Raw genomic sequence first — 21,842 nt, forward strand, 5'->3', positions numbered from 1 at the left:
AGTCTATATCTCTCTTACTCTTTGTTTACCTAAATGTTATACTTCTTGTTAATCGACTATGTACTCCGTTCATTGTCTTCCATATATGCTTCCACACGTAATCTTTTACAGTATTCTACATACGACGATAACTTGTGAGGGTTAACTGAGCATGTAAAGAAGGGAGGCTTACTTTTAAATCCTAGGGAATGAGACAACCCATTAAGGCCAAGTGTGACCTTTCCTGGGGTCCTTAGGTATGGCTATAAATATGAGACCTAGTTACCCTCACTTGATACATGATCGACTAAGTTGAGACTTTGATCTTGTGGTGATCAACCCTTGTAGCGAGTGCGTTAGTACCAAGTACAACTTGATGCCATGGCGGTGGTATGGGATGCCGATCAAGGATCTAGTCTATCTCGATCCCTTCCCTTGGGAGTGGTCGGGTGGATCAATGCCCTTCTTTCTCTCTCTTCTCTATTTTCTTATCTATTATTTCCTTGTCATATGCTTACATTAGAATTAAGCGCTAACATTTAACAAGTTCAGGTATGTGAAGATAAGAATCCTTAATTAGTTTACTCGGGACCGAGGAATCTATAGTGCAAATTTGATGTCTCTCTTCTAAAGTGAGGACTTTGTAATGCATGTACCATCATAACGGTCATATATAGCTTTGTCTAACATTGTTTCTCTCTCTTATTTTTACTTTTAATCAAACAAAAACGTATTATGTATCTCTTCCTCTTTTCTTAGAGCTTTCTTTGTTACATCAATCCATTCTAGGGTAAAGCTACCCATGCTCAACCCCATCCAACATTGACAAATCGTGCTCAAAATTCAATCATGCTCACAATTGCAATATAATCATAATACTCTCATTATCAATGAGCATAATCTAGATTAGTTGTAGACCCCATTGTTGTGTCTCTTGTTCTACATTTTTGTGTGCATAGATTGGGTTCCATGTTATTATAAGTCTTCAATTTCTTGTAGTCGTTGTTCTCTAAAAAACATGTCACTTAAAAATCAGCTATCCAAAATAAAACATGAAACTCTATAAAACTTCCATGTCTTTTATATTTTTAGACTATTATGTCTTTCGCTATTTTCTTTGAATGTTCATTATCTCTAAATAGGTAGTGTGGAAATGATGAACCTAGGAAATGGCTGTATGATATTTGTGTGGGTACAAAATAGATTCTTTCACATGTTCTCGAACAAAAAAAAGCTTTATAAACTAATTTGATTATTTTCTCCAATTGCTCTCGTTACTATGAATTTTACCAACATCTCTCCCATGTATAGTTTTATCTTATGGTTCCTTTCCATTCAAAATTCCAAAATTTTATTAATTATGAAATTAAGGAGTGCTTGATCACAATAGTTAATGTAATGTTTTTCCCATACTTGCTACGCTAATCTATATACAAGGAACATAGTCTTTACAATATTATTTAGATTCTCCATCAGTAAAATATAGTCTAAATTTACAATTTCAAACTCAATATCTCATGAGTTACCATGAACCATTGTCAATGATTAAAGCTCTCAATTTCAAACTTAATAGATTCTCATGGTTTAGGAATAGAAACATTATGGATGGATGAGAAAATATAACAACATGGCAAAAAGTATTAACTAATGAACCATGTGATAGGTTTAGGAAGAGAAACATGACAGAAATGATCGACCAATGCGAGCTTTGACTTGTCCTCTCTTGGGAAGAGGTCTTATACAACCATTGCTTGATGATGATGATGATAAATTTGATGTGGATGATGATATGAGACGATGTTCGTGATTGTCATCATAATTTGATGAATTATCACAAGATGATCCATGATTATTATTGCAAGAATACACGGGATGGTCACTACATGTGGAGTTAAAGCTAGATCGTCGTGCATAGAGAAGCTTCTGTGAGAAAGAATGAGAAGATTCAGAAGTAGAAGAAGACTCATTGAAGAAGCCCATTATAGCTTAGATGTCAGATACCTCTTCCTCTGGTTACTTTCTATGTGGCTCTTTAAATTGTTACAATGATGTTCCTCCATCTTGAGAAATCCTCATTATGTAGGGGGCAATACTATATATTATATATCGAAAGGGACAAGGAGATGCTAAGGTGGTTTGGAAACTCTTTATAAAAGATTCCAGGGTGGCAAAGTGGTCTTCCGTTTAGATCTCTATACGATACCAGTGTCTTTCATTTCCATACCTTTCCCAACATCTTGCCCCTTCTCATGTTCCTAGGATACTACATTATTCTAACATTGTCCTTCTTGATATTGTTTAACATCATTTTCTTTGCTCCCTTGTTTCTTGGTGTCCAACATTGTCACCCAAGTTTAATTATATATTGCTAGTTGGTCTACCTCATCACACAACATGAATGCATCTAACATTCAGGCGCACTTGCACGCTTGTGGACACTTACCTTTTGGGTTAAATTTAAAGTATATTCTTAAATATTCAGCCCTATTGGAATACACGTGGAGTGTCTCACTTGACCCTTTTTTATGACAATGCGCAAAAGATTTACTCTCCTAACAAATCTTATCCATCTAGCTCTTTGGTTCAAAAGTTGTCATAGTTAAAAGGTTTTTTTCAAGTCACTATGTACATGACCCTTGTTCGCTTTTAAATTTTCACCATTGCACATAGTTTGATTTAAACGTGGACTTCTATAGTTGAGTCATTAGATATAAACCCAAACATTGAAGCTTGTTTATCAAATAAATTAGCATGTGAATCAGAGTGATGCATAAATTCAAATACAACTTTTCTTTAAGTTTCGAGCTTAGACTTCAACTTGAAACTCCCTCCACATATAGGGAATAAGTGTACATGTGACTTTGATTAATTATATATGATGCTACATTTATTCAACGACAACTTGATAATGGTGCAAGGATAAATAATATTACATTCAAATGGTTGTTGGTGATCATAAGTTTAAAAATAAACGTGGCATAATTTAGAATATATCATCACTTTAGAAAAACATAATATATTGTGATGAACTCAATGGTGATGGCACTTTAGTAGATACAGTTAACATTATATCCATATGATTAATTTTCTAACCGTAATAGGTTAAGGATTCATAAAGAATAAACTTATATAATACATTTGCGTTTACAAATATAGTGAAGGAACCAAAATGTAGAGTTACAAAGTGCTATGCTCAAGATTTTGAACAACATGTTAGTTGTTGATTGGGTTTCTTTTACAATTGTTTTTATGATTTTCCAATGCATATAGGTCATTTAACAAATGTAGTTATACTCTCCATAAGAGGATTTTTAGTATTTGAAGTGCGCTCAAGATTCTCATGCCATGTGAGATAAGACTTTGTTACTTTAATAGCTTATTTATTGTTTTCTTAAATAAGTGTATGCATTTGGAGACTATATTAGATTATTATTTGATTGCATAGCAAGGATAATTTAGAGGATATGTGAATTTGGCATGGTTTTTATCTTGGTATTGTCATTTTCATGGTGCTAGACAATTTTATAATCGCCTTCTGTAACAAATTGAATCATGCAACAAATGATAATTGAAACACAATAAGCGTGAAGTCATACAAAAGAGGGTTTAAGTACTCATGTATCAAGCACACAATTAATGCATCCAACAGATGATTATTGAAATGCGACAATGGTAAATGTTGTGAGGGAGAGGGTTTAAGGAAAGCTAATTTAAAAGACTATATGTTCTTTTCAACATTTTCAATTACAGAATGTGCAATTATATTTTTGCTTACCAATGGATAACCGATTATTATGTAAAAGCAATGTGTGGGAGATGTTTTACTGCAAGCATTAATACATTCTATTTTCAACATTCTTGATTAATAATGGAGTGTGTTATGCACACATAATATAGGTGAGGGTAGGTCACTAATATTTACATAAGTGAAGGGTATGTTAACTAATGTAGAAAGGGACTAATGTGATTATATAGAAGGAATGAATAGGTGCACACACTATCATGATCTTTACAACCAATGAATGAAAAGTCTTTTAGAAAAGCACATCCATTAGAGGCCCGACTTAGGAAGGGGTATAAATATGAGGAATAGTTACCCGAATAAAACACATTACGTCAAAAGGCTCTCATCTCAACACATCGGTGGTGCAGAAAAGTTTACTTTAATTTGGTCTATTGCACTACAATGTGGAACTAACAATAAGTTACTAGAAATTTATCACAATATACAACTGTTCCACTAGGTTATTAGTATCAAATTGTCGCAAATCTGTGAAACATGGTACATGAAGTTATTACTTCTTGAGTTGTGTGGGTATGGTTGCTAATCACTACCTTTTGGTTATGTTATTGTTTGGTAAGTTGGAAATTAGAGTCCCTACACCTATTCTATCTTTCTATCTACATTGTTTGTTGTTCATGACCGACAACAGATCCATACACGTTTTCGCAAAACACACTCGGTATCAAAGCCAACCTTGTTGTTCCGCGGCAATAGACAACAGAAGAAGAAGCTGAAAGAAAAGACCACGTCAGAAATCTCAAATCCATAAAAAGAATATGGCTTCAACATCCGGAACTGGAGTTGAAATCAGAAAATTCGACAACAAAGAATTTGTCCTATGGAAGGAGATGGTGTAGGATGTGTTGATCATCCAAAGGTAGGTCGAAGCCATTAGGCACAGCAAAAAACCTGCCTCAATGACAATCGAGGAGTGGAGATCAATGGATGAAATCACACGCTCCACCATCCGAATGCATCTGGCCGAAAATGTTTATTTCAGCATGGCGAAAGAGATGACATCGTTCTCATTGTGGGAGAAGCTACAGGCCGTTTATGAAAAGATTTCATCATCTTCGTAATTGATTTTGACTGTTCAACATGACGATGAGAGAGATCGATCCGACAACCTCCCACATCAACACCTTCAGCCGGGTGTTGTTAGAGCTCTCGTCACAAGGGATCAACTTCGAAGAAGAAGTGAAAACCCTTGCCCTCCTATCGAGCTTGCCAGAGAGTTGGGAGGTATTCTACACGACATACGCCAATAGTCGACCGATCCTGAATCTGGACGAAACAATCGGCAAAAATCAATGGGACTAACTATCGATGAGTCGGTAGAATCCCACCATTCGACCGATAGAGTCGAACGAAAGAACAAGCTGATAGAATCGGTCAACGCTACAGCCGATCAAAAACGTGGGGAGACTGACAACGGTCGAAGTCGAAAACAGGCCGTTCAAGCGAGTACTATAAACACTGCAAGAAAGCTACCTACAATATTTCCGAGTGTTGGTCAATAAAGAGAAAATAGAGTGGTCGGCGATCCGAACGGAATCGGGGACGTTCCGACTCGAACCACTCTCTAGTCAACAACCAGGTCAATGTTACCGACACCAGAGAAATCCTCTCCCTAAAGGATTTGATGATCGGAGAAGTCCTCTACAGTGCACAAGTTGCACACACGTGGCGACTAAACTTTGGTGCCACATTTCACGTGACCCCAAACACTGAATGGTTTTCAAACTATTCAGTCGACGCCAACACCACAAACTGACTAGGAAACGGGCAAGACTACAAGATAGCAGGGACTGGAGGCATTCCCATCATATTATCAAATGGAAACATAATAAACCTGCACCAAGTTCGGCACGTACCTGATCTAAAGAGGAGTCTGGTCTCCATCGGCATGTTAGCCGAATACGGGTATAGAACGACTCTACACGAGTCGACATGGGTGATCAGCCGAGGAAACCTCAAAATCAGGAGTGGGTACAGGTACAATAATCTGTACCCATTGATGGCGATCAACCCTGAAGGGGCCATGAATGTAGCCGAAAAGACTGACCCAAACCTCTGGCATGGCCGACTCAGCCATATGTCACAAGCCGGACTTGATCGGCTGATGTCACTCGGCTACATCCTGAGACTCTAGGCAAAGACGGACTTTTGCGGGCATTGTCGATATGGAAAATAGACCCGAAGTCCGAACTCTCTCCAGTATGAGATGGTACGACATCCCCTAGAGCTTGTGCACACAGACATATGTGGGCCCATGCCAGAGCGATCACTAGGAGGCTCCCGATACTTCCCCCCATTCGTAGATGATTGTACATGGAAAGTTTGGGCATACTCCATCAAGTCCAAAGATGAAGCACTCGAGGTCTTCACTCGATGGATATCTGAAGTGGAGAACCGGTCGGGATATAGAGTGAAGACACTTCGATCCGACCACGGAGGTGAGTACACCTCCAGAGCCTTCAAATAGTACCTGTCCAGAAAAGGGATCCGACACCAAAAGATCGTTGTCGCGAAGTTTCGCGCACGTGTGTTACATGGGCGGGACCACGGGGGTCTTGGACTAGGGAGTACTCAAGGGATAGAGAAGACCATAGGTTTGCTTTACAACAATCCTACTTCCCGACCCCTTCCCGAGCAAGGGCTTGTTGCCCTTTGTTTTGTGAGGACGGTGGCTCTCGTTGATCACGACTCGTCGACCTTTCGAGATCACCTCACAAGCCAAGTGATCAAATGGGTACAAGCAAGATGAGCATGCAAGATGAACGCACAAGGGGACGATAACACAAACAAGAATGCCCATACATCTTTATGAGGAGGGAAGGTGCATGGGCAAGCCCGAACGCTCCCTCGTCACAAGACGACCGAACATACAAGGAAGACACAAACACACACACAAATGATGGTACGTCTTTATGAGGAGGAGGGGTGCATGGGCACGCCCGAAATGCTCCCTCGTCACAAGGCGGCCGAATGTACAAGGAAGACCCAAACACACACACAAAATGCTTGTACGCCTTTATGAGGAGGAGACGTGCATGGGCAAGCCCGAACGCTCCCCCGTCACGAGACGACCGAACGTACAAGGAAGACACAAACACACGCACAAAATGCTCGTACGCCTTCATGAGGAGGAGAGGTGCATGAGCAAGCCCGAAACCGTCCCTCGTCACAAGACGGCCGAACGTACAAGGAAGACACAAACACACGCACAAATGCTCGTACGTCTTTATGAGGAGGAGAGGTGCATGGGCATGCCCGAAAACCCTCCATCATCACAAGACGGCCGAACGTACAAGGAAGACACAAACACACGCACAAATGCTCGTACGCCTTTATGAGGAGGAGAGGTCCATGGGCAAGCTCGAAATGGTCCCTCGTCACAAGATGGCCGAACGTACAAGGAAGACACAAACACACGCACAAATGCTCGTACGTCTTTATGAGGAGGAGAGGTGCATGGGCACGCCCGAAACGGTCCCTTGTCACAAGACGGCCGAACGTACAAGGAAGACACGAACAAAGAAAGAAGGAAAGAAAGAAACACGAATGATATCGGCCAAAGAAATAAATACCTGTTCGATTCCAACGCAAGAGGACCCTTTATAAAATAGGGTTTGATTACAATGGCAACTTATAGTTAACCACAAGCTGAATCAAAATATAAATACTAAATGCCCTAGAGACAAGAGAAAATCCAAAGACGGCGAAGATGAACACACGAGCACCACCAAAACGCCAATCCCAACGAACCACGACCACCCGAACGGCGAGCACACGGGCTCGCAATGACGAACGGGGCGGAGCAACGTCGAACCAACGAAGCTTGGACTCACGAGCACTTCGAGTGCCGACGCGAAGAAGACGAGGATGTGGCGATGGGGGGATGAAGGGGTATGAGATGAAGAGAAGTGGTGAATAAGAACATGAGGAGCTCCGAAGGAGAAAATGGTGATAGTCTCCTCCTCCCAAACGTCCTCTCGTATGAGCCCCCCTCAACCTCCTTTTATAGGAAAAAAAGGAAGGGGGGTCGCTAATTTCGTCTTTAATGCAAAAAGGAATAAAATTCCTTAAATCACGCTGCATTGTAAGACTAGATTTGAACCATGCACCTCTAGCTAGAAGTCAATGTGACTATCCACTAGCCCATTAACTCTCTCTTATATAATATATGATTCTATCTCTATAAATTCTTAGCATGTCTCCCCTCTACCTTTTATCTCTCCTCTCTCTTACTTTTTACATGGGCTGCTATTCATCCTTTCCACCCTTTCTTTTCCCTTTTCTTTTTCATGAGCGCAATTAATCGCCTTTGTGTGCACACACATTCCACATGCACATTTTGACTCCCCCCCCCTTTCGCCGGCATTTCCCATTCTCGAGCATGCCACATCACGACATCCACCCCCACCAAACCACACATCCTCCGGTATGTGCCAAGAATGGCGGCTGAGGGTGGTCAATAGTTCATTTCCTCCTCCTCATTGACCCCGGAGCTTGTTGTTTGCTCGCCTTTATCTTCGTCAAGGTCATCGAGGTTTGGCTCCCTATCGTGTCGCTTTTTGAAGATTTTGATCCGCTTGCCTACTATTGGTAGTGCCAGGTTAGTCCCATCGAGTTCAACGAGATGGTAGGTAGCATTATCGTTTGCACTCATTACCACGTACGGCCCAAACCATCGCTTTGCGAATTTCCGCATCGAGCTATGTTGATTGTCAAGATTGCTATCATATACAATCACCCAATCTCCTTCTTCGATCTTCCGAGGGCATAGTCGGTGCGTCTTGTCGAAACGGGCTTTGTTACTTAGCCTAGCCGCTTCTAACCTCTCCTTTGCCAACTCCAAGTCTTCGGGTCTTCTCTCAAGTTGTCTTATCCTTGTTGTTAGAAGCTCTTCTCGACTCATCTCGTTTTCCCATGGCATTGCTACCGATGATGCGATCGTGTTTTCAATGGGCATCACCGGCTTTTGTCCGTACATGAGTTTAGCTGGCATGAACCCTGTAACTAAGCTATGAGTTGTTCTATCGGCCCACAAGGCATAAGGTAGTAACCAAGGCCAATTCCCGACTCGCCCATCGCAAGCTCTTACAATGGCTTTTACAATGGGCTCGTGTCCGCGTTCTATCTTTCCATTAGCCTCCGGGTTATAAGCGGTCGTGAGAGAGAGCTTCACTCCAAGTCATTCAAAGAGCTATGTAGCTTCATGAGCATTCAACTCTCCTTTGTCGGCCACTATCGTTCCCACACATCCGTACCGGCAGATGATATCCTCAAGTAAGAATTTACACACCCCCGCTGTCATTTTGTTTGCTAAGGCTCGCCCTTCTACCTGGTTTGTTAGGTCTTCTCTTGCTAGCACCAAATATTTCATTTGGCCCACTCCCATCGGCATCGAAACCAAATCCACCATCCATTTGAGTGGCTAGGTCGGGTGCAACTCGTCCCTATGGCGTATGTTGGAGTGTATCTGGCAGCTTTCACACGTCCCCATGAAATGGGTGACATCCTTGTACATTCCCAGCCACCAATACTTCTCCTTTAACTTCTCGAATGTTGCCCACGTTCCTCTATGCCCCGCCCAAGGACTCTCGTGGAACTCAGACACCAATGTTGTCTTGTCCACTTCCTTTATGACCACTCGTTGTGGCGTCCCCGTCCTTCTCTTCGGGTGCCTCCAGAGGAATCCCCCTCGTAGGAAGTACTTGTACACTTTCTTTCGGACTCTTTATGCTTCCTCCTTCGACCATGAACTATTCACCGTCATTGAGCTTAAGAACTTGCCAATGTGTAGCCACTCCCCTTCGTATTCACTTTCGTTGAAGGTGTGGAGTACTCGCACATCTCGATCATCTATAGACGCTTGGGCCGTCTTAAAGAAGTCAAGAGCGACATCCTCATCTTCAGACACCATGTCGCTTTCTCCCTCGAATCTTGTCCTTGATAGCATATCTACCATGGTATTGTTCTTCCCTAAAATGTGGCGAATCTCTGGGTTCATTGATTTGATGTAAGCAATCCATCTTAGCATAGCTAGGTCAGGTTTTCTGACCCGATTAGGTAATCTTTATCCGCCTTCACTGCAGACACAATACCCCAAAGCTCATGTTTTACTTGGGCGTATCCTCGTTGTCGCTCGCTTAAGACCTTGGCTCCGAACCGGATGGCGTAGCGTGTACCAACCTCTCCTTCTTGGTTGATGACCCATCCGATTCCTGTTGGACTCGTATCTACCATCACATAGATGGGCACCCCTTCCTTGTATACTGCTTTTTGTAAAGCTAATGCCGCTACCAACATTCATTTGAGCCTCTTCATTGCCTTTGTTCTTCCTCCCACTTGAACTTCCACCCCTTCTTGAGTAGCCCATACAAGGGATCGGCTAGGTGAGCGTACTGTGGGATCCAGATGTGGTAGAATGCACAGGCACCAAGAAATCGCCTCGCCTCTATTTGTGATTTACATTCTTCCCTCATGTTTGTGATGGCGTTCACCTTTGCCGGGGATGGTTTCCGTCCGTACACCCCCGCACAAGTGTCCCACCACAAGAATCTCTGGTTGTCCGAATGCTGATTTCTCACCCGAGAAGGTCAAACGTGCATCTTCGAGTCTTTGTAGAACCTTCTCACAATCGGAGATGTGATATGCCACAAAATGTCTGCACCCATCCTCGTCCAAGGTTTCATCTTTCTCTGCTTCAGAGCACCCTTTTATGGGGATGTCATCGAGGAACGGCATGGTGATGTCGGGGATGCAATCTCTCAATACCTTGTTCATTACATTTACCATGTGGGCTACAAAGTTAGTGCCTCCTTGTGGCAAGGTACACATTCGCACTACGCTGATAGGGGTCCGCATCGTCGTGATGTCCCTCCTCTCCACATCTAGTTCGACTATAGATCACTGTTACTCCTAGGGTCGGACAAGAGCCTAATACAGGGTGTCCACTTAAGACACTTCACCAAAGGGTGGTACGGCAGAATGACTTACGGCACAACGCTTAATTAGACCTTAATCGATTACTTAAGAATACATCATTAACACGCGTAAGATATACAATAAGCACAGAACGGTAATCAACACTGAAAGATTAAGGCAATAAGTTCTATTAATTATCCGCTCTCGATTACATTGTAACCGGGTCTTTATATAGGTCTCCGGTGCGAAATACAAAACGGTGCCAACCGACACCTTTTCGGGATCGGTCCGGATCCGGATCGGCATACCGATTCCGGTCCGTCCTTCCACATCTTCTCATATATTACTATATATTTTAAGGCTACTAATTACAACAGTTCCCGAATAAACTAATCCTTTCAAACTCTGGTTTGGATCTCCTTAAGCCTTCTTGCCGGCCGGTAACACATGGCACGCCCGTGGGACAATACCTTGTACGTCGAACCCATTATCCGACCCTTTTACGCTTCGTCCAAAATGTCCAGAATGCTTTGCTCCAAAATTTCCAATGGCTCTTCGGGAATCTGTTGTTGCTGATGTGGCTGCTGTTCCATTTCTGGTTGTGGCTGCTCCGTTTGTGCCTTCTCCGTTTGGGGCTGCGGCTCTGTTTGTTGCTCTGGCACCGGCGTTTCCTTCGTTGGTTCCTCCGTTGGAGTTGTCTCTAGCTGACTGACCCCGGCCTGGTCCCCGTCTGGTCCTACTACCGGAGACGGTTCCTCATCACTAAGGTTGACCATTGCCGTCTTTCTCGCTTTTTCTTCCCGAAGCCGGGACCGCTCATAGCTCTCAAACTGGATTTGAGCCTCTAGCCGATCGTCGTCTAGTTGAGCTACGAGCTGTCGGACCTACACCAATTGTTCATCCGCTAGGGCTATGAAATCTTCAGCCAGCTCATCCCTTCTGGCGGTGAAGTCCTCCGATGTCAGCATATAACAGTCGTCACCCTCCTTCCGCCGGTTTTCCACGTCCGCCCTGAGCAATTGGAGTTCCGCCGTATTCTGCGCCCATTTCGTCCACCAATGCATAGAGCTGTCGTCAATCAAGCTTTTGGTCTTAGTGAGCCATGACCGAAGGATGCACTGGATCCGTTCGGCTCCCATCCGTGATTTGTTTTCTGCGGCTTGTCGCTTCTCTTTCAATTGCTTGATGATACGGATTGTGTGTTGGAAGCAATGTCGTCTGTGCGGAAGATCTTGAAGCACTCGATTCCTGTTTATTCCCTGTGTATGACAGAATGTAGGTCGTTGCACAGAGAGAGAGAGAGAGAGAGGCACAAAAGAACTTCTTATTTCATAAAGCAACAATACAACAACCAACCTCACAAAGAGGTTACAAGGTCACTATATATAGTGACCGACTTAGGGCAACTACCCTTTATGCTAATTACATAAATGGCCAAAACGGGATGGTGTGAATACGTCCATTATACACATGTATTCGACACTCCCCCGTAATGGGCGTATACATGGGTTATCTAAGATTACAGGTATAGACTTAGGTTCTCGGACATATCAGCTTTGCACAGTAGTCGGCAGGATCCGAAGACAGAAGACCGAACTGGTCGGGTCGGAACAGTTGAAGCCGATCATTAAGGGGCTGATGTCGGTTGTCGGGAACCATCCTGCTCTGTGTCCGGCTCTAACCGGACTGGTTTGTCGTTACGCCCATCTGATGCCGAAGAGACCGAAAACGGTCTGCCGAGAGACATTTGGTCATTCCATCTGCGACATTATCGGTTGTGGATATTTTCTCTAGACCGATTTTCCCTGAAATGACGCAGTCCCGAACGAAGTGATATCGAACGTCGATATGTTTGGAGGCGTTGTGGTGAACCGGATTTTTCGACAAGGCAACAGCACCTTGACTGTCGCTGTAGACAACTGGAGCCGAGTCATGTTCGACTTGTCGAAACGTGTGCGCCAGCCGACCGAGCCACAAAGCTTCTTTTGCTGCGTCGGACGCAGCTACATATTCTGCTTCGGTCGTTGAGGTCGCTGTGCACTCCTGAAGTTTCGACTTCCACGAGATTGCTCCATTGCCGAATTTGAAGCAGTATCCGGTTGTTGATTTCCGACTGTCTATACAGCCGGCGAAGTCCGAGTCGGTGTAACCGACTACGCCTGAGGTTCGGTTCGGTCCGAAAAGAATGCCATGGTCTTTTGTGCCAGCCAGATATCTGAACACATGCTTGACTGCGTTCCAATGCGATCGGCCAGGATTGTGCATAAATCTGCTAACGACTCCTACGGCATGAGAGATGTCAGGCCGTGTCGCGACCATCAGGTACATAAGGGAGCCGACTGCCGGTGCATACGGTACCGACTTCATATCTTCCCCCTCCGAACCGGATGTCGGGCAGTCCCGCTGAGAGAGCCGAAGATTCATAGGGAGTGGGGTTGAAGCAGATTTGGCTGATTGCATGTTGAAGCGTTCCAAGACACGTCCGATATAGTCGGTCTGAGACAAAAAAAGATGTCGTTTATCGCGATGCCGACTAATCTTCATGCCAAGGATGTGTCGTGCCGGACCGAGGTCCTTCATGGCAAACTTCAACCGCAGTTGCCGAACGAGATCGGCAAGTTCGCCCACGTGGCGTCCAGAAATTAGCATGTCGTCCACGTAAATGATGAGGAAGATGGGTGATCCATCTCGAGCTGTGTTGGTGAAGAGACAATGGTCCTCATCGCTTTTGGAGAAGCCGATTGATTGGATGAAGTCGTCGAACTTCTTGTACCATTGTCGCGGTGCCTGTTTGAGGCCGTATAGACTCTTCCTGAGTCGGCAGACTAGATGTTCTTGGCCAGTTGCCACGAAGCCTTTTGGCTACTCCATATAAATTTCCTCCTCGAGATCACCATGGAGGAAGGCTGTTTTGACATCTAGCTGAATCAGCTCCAAGTTGTCGGCTACCACGACGCCGAGCAGAAGACGAAGGGTTGTCATTTTCACCACTGGTGAAAAAATCTCGTCGAAGTCGACGCCATATTCTTGTCGGAAGCCCTTCGCAACTAATCTGGCCTTGTACTTTGGGGTGGTCGAATCAGACGTCTCTTTTAGTCGATAAACCCACTTCCAAGGAAGAGCACGTCGGTTCCTAGGTAATTCGACCAGATCCCAAGTCTTGTTTGCCCGGATGGAGTGCATTTCCGACTCCATCGCCAGATGCCAGGTGGCCGAATCGACAGATGTCGATGCTTCTTCATAAGACGTCGGTTCGCCGGCGTCGGTGAAGAAAATTCCAGGAGAATACCTCTCCGGAGGTTGCGACAGTCTCTCGGATCGTCGAGGTATGATTGGACTGGTCGCATCGGGTATCGAGGTCGGATGGTCCGAAACCGAATCATTCGGCTGTGCCGAGTCAGAGTTGTCCGAGTCGGTAGTATAAGGTTCAGCTACCCGTGAAGCTGACCGTGTGTTGAGAGCGGGGCCTTCTTGAAGGGTCGGCACATCGGAGAATGTTACCCTTCGGACTTCGATCGGTTTTTCGACTGATGGATTCATAGCCGACTCGTTGAACACAACGTCCGAACTTCGAACGATTTGTCTGCGTTCGGGGTCCCAGAGTCGGTATCCCATTTCGCCGTCTGATCCATATCCAAGGAAAATGCATTTCCTGGACCGAGGTGCAAGTTTTCGGCGATCATCTTTCGGAATGAGGGCGTACGCCTCGCATCCGAAGATCCTCAGCTTGTCGTAATTCGGCTTGCTGCCGATCCATAGTTCCTGAGGAATTTGAAGTCCTAGAGGTCTACTTGGCGACATATTGATTATGTGTACTGCCGTGAGTAGAGCCTCTGCCCAGAAGCCATCCGACAGTCCGGAGTGTTGGAGCATGGAAACTATCCGTTCTTGGATTGTCCGATTCATGCGTTCGGCAATCCCGTTTTGCTCCGGACTGTGTGGTGCCGTAAATTCACGTCGGATGCCGCGTTGTCGGCAGAATTTGACGAATTCGTCGGATTTGAACTCTCCCCCATTATCGGTCCGAAGGCATTTCAGCTTTCGGTCGGTTTGATTTTCTACCATAGCGAGCCAATCGGTGAAGATCGAGAAGACACGATCTTTGGTGCGAATTGGATAAGCCCACACCTTTCGAGTCGAATCGTCAATAAAACTGACGAAGTAAGAGGCACCGCCTAGAGACTGATTCGGCATTGGGCCACAGACGTCCGAATGGACTAAATCGAGAGGTCTCGTCTCTTTTGGTGCTGATGTCGGGTGTGATGCGGCTACTTGTTTGCCATACTGGCAATGCTCGCAAAATTGATGGTCCGAGAAGGAGAGTTTGGGGATGTATCCGGCGCTAGATAGGTGCGTGATGCCGGCCTTGCTGAGGTGTCCTAATCTTCGGTGCCATAATGATGACACAGGAATATCCACCAAAAACAGGTTACCCTCTCTGAGTGTAACATGTAACGGATACAGTGAGTGTATCTTGGGTCCTCTAGCAAGTAGGAGGTTCCCCCTGTGGAGTGTCCACCCTCCCGAAGAAAAACCGGCACGAATGCCGTCTTCATCTAGTTGTCCGACTGAGATCAATGGCCTTGTGAGCTCGGGTACATGTCGGACATTGTGGAGTACAAGTGTAGAGCCACCTGCAAGGTTGAGCTCTACTGTGCCGATTCCGATGATGTCACAGTGTTGTGAGTTGCCGACCCGAACTGAGTCGGAGTGACGGATCGTATATTGCCGAAATTGGGACCGATGAGGAGTCACATGAAATGACGCGCCCGAATCCAAGAGCCATGTGCTCGATTCTTCAGTCGTGAGCAGAACTTCTGATCCGACTGGATTTTCGATTGATAGTATATTCGGGTCGTCCGGTAGTACATCAGCTGAGGAGCTGACGTAATTGATCTCCTCATGCCGGCCACTCTTCTTGTTGTTCTTGTTCTTGAGTGCGCGGCAGTCGGCTTTGATGTGTCCGGGTTTCTTGCAATAGTTGCAGATTCGGTTATCCCGTGACTGGCTCCGTCTTCGCTGATTGTTCGGCGGTCGTGAGGAATCTCTTCCTCGTATGTTCGATCGGTCTGTCGAACCTTGTACTACGTAAGCGTCGTCTGTTGAGTCTTTGGCGAAAGACTTTCTCCGAGCTGCTTCGGTCAGGATTGCGCTCGTGACTTCGGAGTATTTAACAGCCGTGGTTGACGCGTTGCACACGGTTGTGACGAAAGTTTCCCATGATGAGGGAAGGCTGCTCATGAGTATCATTGCTCTGAGTTCATCCTCGATTGCCGTCCCCTGAGACGAGATTTGGGATCTTATGCTTTCGTACTCATTGAGGTGTGCTTGAACCGAATCGGATTCTTTCATCCGCAAGTTGTAGAGGCGCCGGATCAGAAACATCTTCGTTGCGGCGACCTTCTTTTCGTAAGTGTCCGACAGTGTTTTCCACAGTTCGAATGCTGTCGTACACGATTGCACCGTAAAGTATACCGATTCCGATAGGTGCATCCGAATCGTGGCGCGGACGATTCTGTCCAGCTTTTGCCACTCAGTTGGTTTGTATCCTTCTAGAGGTTCTTCATTTTCGATGGGATCGATTTGCCCCTTGACTATGAGATAGTCCTGCATTTGCTCCTTCCAGAAGTTGAAGTTCGATCCATCGAACTTGCGTAGACTCATTTCTGACGAGCCGGATGTTGATGCCATCAAATTCGGTTTCGGTTGACGAAGCTCGGTTCGGAGTTGACTACGAATCTTGTTGGAGTGCAGCCGGTTGGCTCACCCGATATCGTTCTAGTCGGATTTGAACCCGAGTCGGTTCGGCTTCGGAACTTGCTCGAATTGACTCCGGTAACTTGAGGGACAGAACCGACTGGTCTTCCTGAATGTTGCCGAGTCGGAGTGAGCCCGGTTCGCTTCGGATATATGTGCCGAATACCGATTATTGAAACCGATTATCTGGACCGATTCGGCTTCGGGTGACTGCAGCGACGAGAGAGACGGATCCGAGTGATCCTCCCGAATGTCGATCAGCCAGATGAAGCACGAATTTGGGTTGTTGTCAAAGTTGCACAAGGGGATTTCACCTCGAGCGGTTACGATCACAAGGGACAGAGTACAACCTGCTGGCTTACTCCAAGCAAAGATGATCTAACGCGATGAGATGCAAACATGGTTTTTCTTCTTCTTCTCTCTTCTTCGAATGACGCAGGAAACCGAATGCAGAGACGACGGCCGACAGCGGATTGAAGGACCGACTACTGTGCAGGCTCTGATACCAGATGTTGGAAGCAATGTCGTCTGTGCGGAAGATCTTGAAGCACTCGATTCCTGTTTATTCCCTGTGTATGACAGAATGTAGGTCGTTGCACAGAGAGAGAGAGAGAGAGAGGCACAAAAGAACTTCTTATTTCATAAAGCAACAATACAACAACCAACCTCACAAAGAGGTTACAAGGTCACTATATATAGTGACCGACTTAGGGCAACTACCCTTTATGCTAATTACATAAATGGCCAAAACGGGATGGTGTGAATACGTCCATTATACACATGTATTCGACATTGTGTCCGCCTCCTGCTCCCTATAATGCGACAATTGATTTTCATAGGTTGTTTGCAACCTCTGTAATACCATTGTCGCTCTTTCCTTATCTTCATGGTTCTGTTTGTGGAGCTCCATCCGGTCATTCGCCGCTTCCTCCAATAGCTTGGAACTCTCAGCTCGTTCTTCGGCGAGTGCCGTTGTGGCCCTATCAACTTCTTGCTGGAGCTCGGCCATCCGTTCCTGTTGTTGCTTATACTTCGTCTCCAACTGCTTGTAGTCCCGGTGCAGATGGTTAAAATCATCGGTCTTCTACTTCAACCTCTGGTTGATCTGCCGGCGCGCGCAGTCCTCCCGGTCCTTCTGTTGACGGAGTTCCTCCTTCAGCCTCTCGATTTCCGTCTCCGCTATCCGTCGCAGCTTGTCTTTTTCCTGCAGCAATTTCTCTTTTTCCTCCTTTAGCCGGTCGTAAGCATGATGTCCTTTACGCAGGTTTTCCTTTGCCCGGCGAAGGTTCTTAGCAGTCTTTTTTAATTCTTCTTCGGCCGCCTTCTTCAAGTCGCGTTCGCGGCTCTGTAATGCTTCTTGTGCGGCAAGTTCATCTCGTAATTCCGCAAGCTCTTGGGCTTGCGCCGCATCTTTTTCTGGGACACTTTGTGTCTCCGGGGTCTTATTCATATGTACATCAACCGAAGTCACCGGTGCTTGGATCTGCATTGCGGTTAAGGCCATTTTTGCCATGTCTCTTGTGATCCGATCCAAGTCTTGTTCGAGGCACCGGATCCTTGACCGGGCCGTCTCCAATTCGTTGGTGGTGACGAGCAACCGTTCCGTTTTCGCTCTTTCCTCCGCCTCTATGCATCCGACTACTCCGGCAATTTGTTCTCCTATCCACCAGAGCCATTGGCTGCCGATGCACTATTGTTGCGCTTGCACGGAGGGTTCGTTGATGGGTTCACTCGTCGGTGGCTGGTCCCGCCTTACTACGTCGAGCTGCACTTCTGGTTCTGCCAGCAGACCACTTTGTCGTTCCGGCTCTGAGTGTGTTTCGGCTAGCCGCCCCTTGTCTGCTTGTTCTTGGCCGCCTGGGAAGGTTGGCCTTTGTATATCTAGCTCTTGAGTTACGGGACTGTTGTTGCCTGTTGCGCAGGGACTTCTATGACCGGTTCCATCCGAACCGGTTCCGGTGCCTCCCTTGGCGTGGGATGCTTAGTGTGAGTTGCGGGCGTTCCATCCTTCTGTAGGTCCGAACGCTTCCCGACTGATTCAGCGGTGCTCTTCACTGGCCACCGTTGGAGGTGCTCCATGGGTTCTTCCTCCATTTCCTTCGCCTGAGTCCCGACATTCATTCTTGCCGCCAAAGTGTCCGTTTCTTGCTGCACCAGTCGGTGGAGTGGGCTCTTCAGGGCCCGTGCTAGTGTCTCCTCATGTGTGTCTGTCGGCCGCTTCCGGCTGGCATGCTCCTTCGCCGCATTTTTTGCGTTAGCCGTCTTCCCCTTAGTGGCCTTGGAGGCCAACAGCTGTTGTCGTTTCGAAGTAGGTTTCGGGGTGTCGTCCGTTGCTCTTCCTCGCTTCTTGGTCTAGACGGGCTTGACCGGCGGCACCAATAGGGTGAGCCATTGCGTCACCGCATGCCATATTTTCCGGCCTTCCATGCCATCCTTTCCTCTTACTATATCAATAGTCGTACACAGCCCGTCGGCGATCAACACCGGCCAATCCACCTTGACCCCTTCGTACGTTGCGATGATCAAGCCTGCTCGGTTATGAGGCATGACGGGGGGTCAAGGTTACACGTGGCCAAACTCATGGAGCGCACAGGCAATTTCGCGGAATAGCATATCTTCGCCGCCCTGTGTCCTGTAGCCCTTGCTGGCGAGAGATTACTCACCGAAATATTTGATGAGTTGCTCGGAGGTAGGATTGTCGATCGTGTAGGTGCCTCCCTCCGGAAGGCCTATTAACGCACGGATCGCCTCCTCCGTGATACCTCTGTGTCGATTTCTTTGATAATCTTTTCGGCCTCATGTGGCGCCGCCTCCATGATCGTTAAGAAACCCTCCAGTTTGTGCTGCTGTAGCCATTTCTTGGCGGCTTCAGACAACGTTTGGCAATCCATCTCTGCGTCGAGGTCGGAGAGCGTTGGCGAGGTTTGGTGGTGGGGAGAGTGTGAGAGAGAAAGTTCCGAGGGAGGGGGTTCTCTGTGTGCGAGCTCTCTGCGATTGATCTTCACGCGTTTATCTGCGTCTGTTCTCCTTGGTTCGCGATAGGAGAAGGTCTCGATGCGTGGGGGTTTTTCTCTCTGCATCTTAGCGCCTTTTTCCAGCCTCCGCATGTGCAGGTCGTGTACAATAATAGCATTGCGTGTCATGTGGCGTGCCTATTCATAGCCCCTCGTACCTCTTTGGCGTGCCTCTTTACTCCTCGTTTGCATGGCCGTTTCCACCACTCCTTTTCATGATTTATTTCATTCCATTTGATTTTTTTATATTTTTTATATTTTTCTTTTGTTGAAAAGTTAATTGTGTGGTTAATTTTTTTCCGGTCCTATCGGACCCTTACCCGAATCGCGCACCTTGCTAACCTCTTGACGGTTTGCCATCGTTATGCTTTCCCTGGTTGCCGGCTCGTGCTCCCCCTTACCGGCTTGGGGGTAGTTGTTTTCCTCACGGGTTGCCGTCGTGGTTGGCCTGCCGGCGTCTGATTCAGCGTCGGCCCTTTGTTCAAATGGGTTCTTTGGCATAGGTCCTTTGTATGGCTTTAGTCTAAATCCATTGACCCATTTACCCAACACCTTGCCGGCAAGTGTCCCTAACTGGTAAGACCCATTAAACCCGTGTGTGATCTAGTACGGTCTGGTCCATCTAAACCGTAGCTTGCCTGGCATTTTACCCATCCGGGTCTAGAACACTAGTATCGGCTTGCCGATTTCGAACATTTTCTCGTTTCCCTTCTAGTGCCGATCTACAAACGCTTTCCGTCACCATTGTTACAATTCCAGGTGCATGATGCTCGCCAGTCGGTGTTCTTCTAGTTCACACAGAGCCTTTAACCGAATTGCCTCTGATTCCTTTTAATTAAGTCGTTTCCCGAATCTGAATCCGTAAGCTCGGTACTTGGAATTCGACCGGCTTGACTACCTCTAATCCGAATGCTAACCGGAACGGTGTTGTTTGGATGCTTGTTTTGTACACTGTCTTGTAAGCCCAGAGCGCACTGTGCAACTTCGTGTCCCAATCCGTCCGATTCTCATTGACGATCTTGCGTAGGATATTCTGTAGCGTTTTGTTTGTTGACTCCGCTAATCCGTTGGCTTTTGGGTAGTACGGGGTGCTCCGTTTATGTACTACCGCATAGAATGACGTCAAGCTCTCCACCACCTGTCCAAGAAAGTGCCCTCCTTGGTCACTTATCAGCTCTATGGGGCATCTGTACCGGCACCAAATGCATTCATATAAGAATTTTGTCGTCGACGCCGCGGTGTTATCTCGTAAGGTTTTGGCTTCCACTCATTTAGTGCAGTAGTCCATCGCGACGATCACATGCCGGTTGCCAGTTCTCATTGCTGGTGGTTTAAATGGTCCGACAAAATCCAGTTCCCATTTCTGAAATGGTTCTAGTGGTAGTACTGGCTAGTGCGGCATCCTAGCTTGTTCTGTTGGCTGGCCCATTCGCTGGCATAGATCACACTCTTTCGCGTACCGGACTACGTCTTTCAATGTAGTCGGCCACCATAGGCCACTTTGCCATATTTTCCTTGCTGTCGCATCTCCGGCGACTCCGCAGTGTGCTTCCCGTAGTATTACCTCCTTCTCGTCGTTGCGCACCGCTCGTCGCCATATACCATCCGCACCTTTGTGGTATAACGTGTCCTGTAAATAACAGAAGTGCCGACTTTGTACCGCCAGGTGCTTCCTCTCGTCCCGGTTCATCTCCTCCGAAGGCAATCCGGTACTCAAAAACTGGTGCATATTAGTTAGCCACTTATCTTCTTGTGCCACCATTTCATCTGTTGCCATTGTCGTGATGTGGCATGTCTAGTGCGAGAAAAAGTCAAAAATTGAGGATCCACACACATTTCACGAATACTTGAAAAAATGAAAATAAATAAACCTAGGTCACAATGGCATTGAGTGCATGTAGAGGGTTACAAGTAAGATTTGAACCTTGCACCTCTAAGGTAAGAGGCAATTACCTTACCACTAAAGCTACTACTAAGTGCTTTAGATGTTCTATATTTCTTTCTCATATTCAGTATTCCGTAGGAAACAAACAAACAAAACCGTGTACACAAAACCACGGTTTTAAGCCCATGGTTTCCTGCATGTCACAAAGCAAAACTGTGTGCACAGAAACCATCGCTCCAAGCCCATGGTTTTGTGCATGGACAAACATATAAAACCCCTAGTACGGCTTGTGTAAAGGGGGGGGCTCAATATGATATCATGATCATCATCACCATCAATAATATAAGCTTCCATTTCTTCTTCTTCGCATCTATCTTGTAATGATTTATCTACTTCTCAAGTGTACAATCTTCAATCTTCTCAAGTGTAATAGGTCTTCCTCCAATCTTACATTCACATCATCCTCTTCTCAATACCTTGACGGACATCC

General features: G+C 46.2%; 1 long non-coding RNA gene across 1 annotated transcript; it reads left to right on the top strand.

Annotated features, from left to right (window-relative positions):
• Nucleotides 1-909: 909 nt before the first annotated feature.
• On the top strand, nt 910-1,828 carry LOC147855350 (uncharacterized). Its single transcript, XR_015530820.1, has 2 exons — nt 910-1,561; nt 1,643-1,828. It is a non-coding gene; the product is annotated as an uncharacterized LOC147855350 (long non-coding RNA).
• The last annotated feature ends 20,014 nt before the right edge of the window (nt 1,829-21,842 follow it).

Source organism: Azolla caroliniana, unplaced genomic scaffold (genome assembly GCF_043228905.1).
Source record: "Azolla caroliniana isolate FFs.n. ecotype wild unplaced genomic scaffold, voAzoCaro1.0.p SCAF_14, whole genome shotgun sequence".
Taxonomy (NCBI): domain Eukaryota; kingdom Viridiplantae; phylum Streptophyta; class Polypodiopsida; order Salviniales; family Salviniaceae; genus Azolla; species Azolla caroliniana.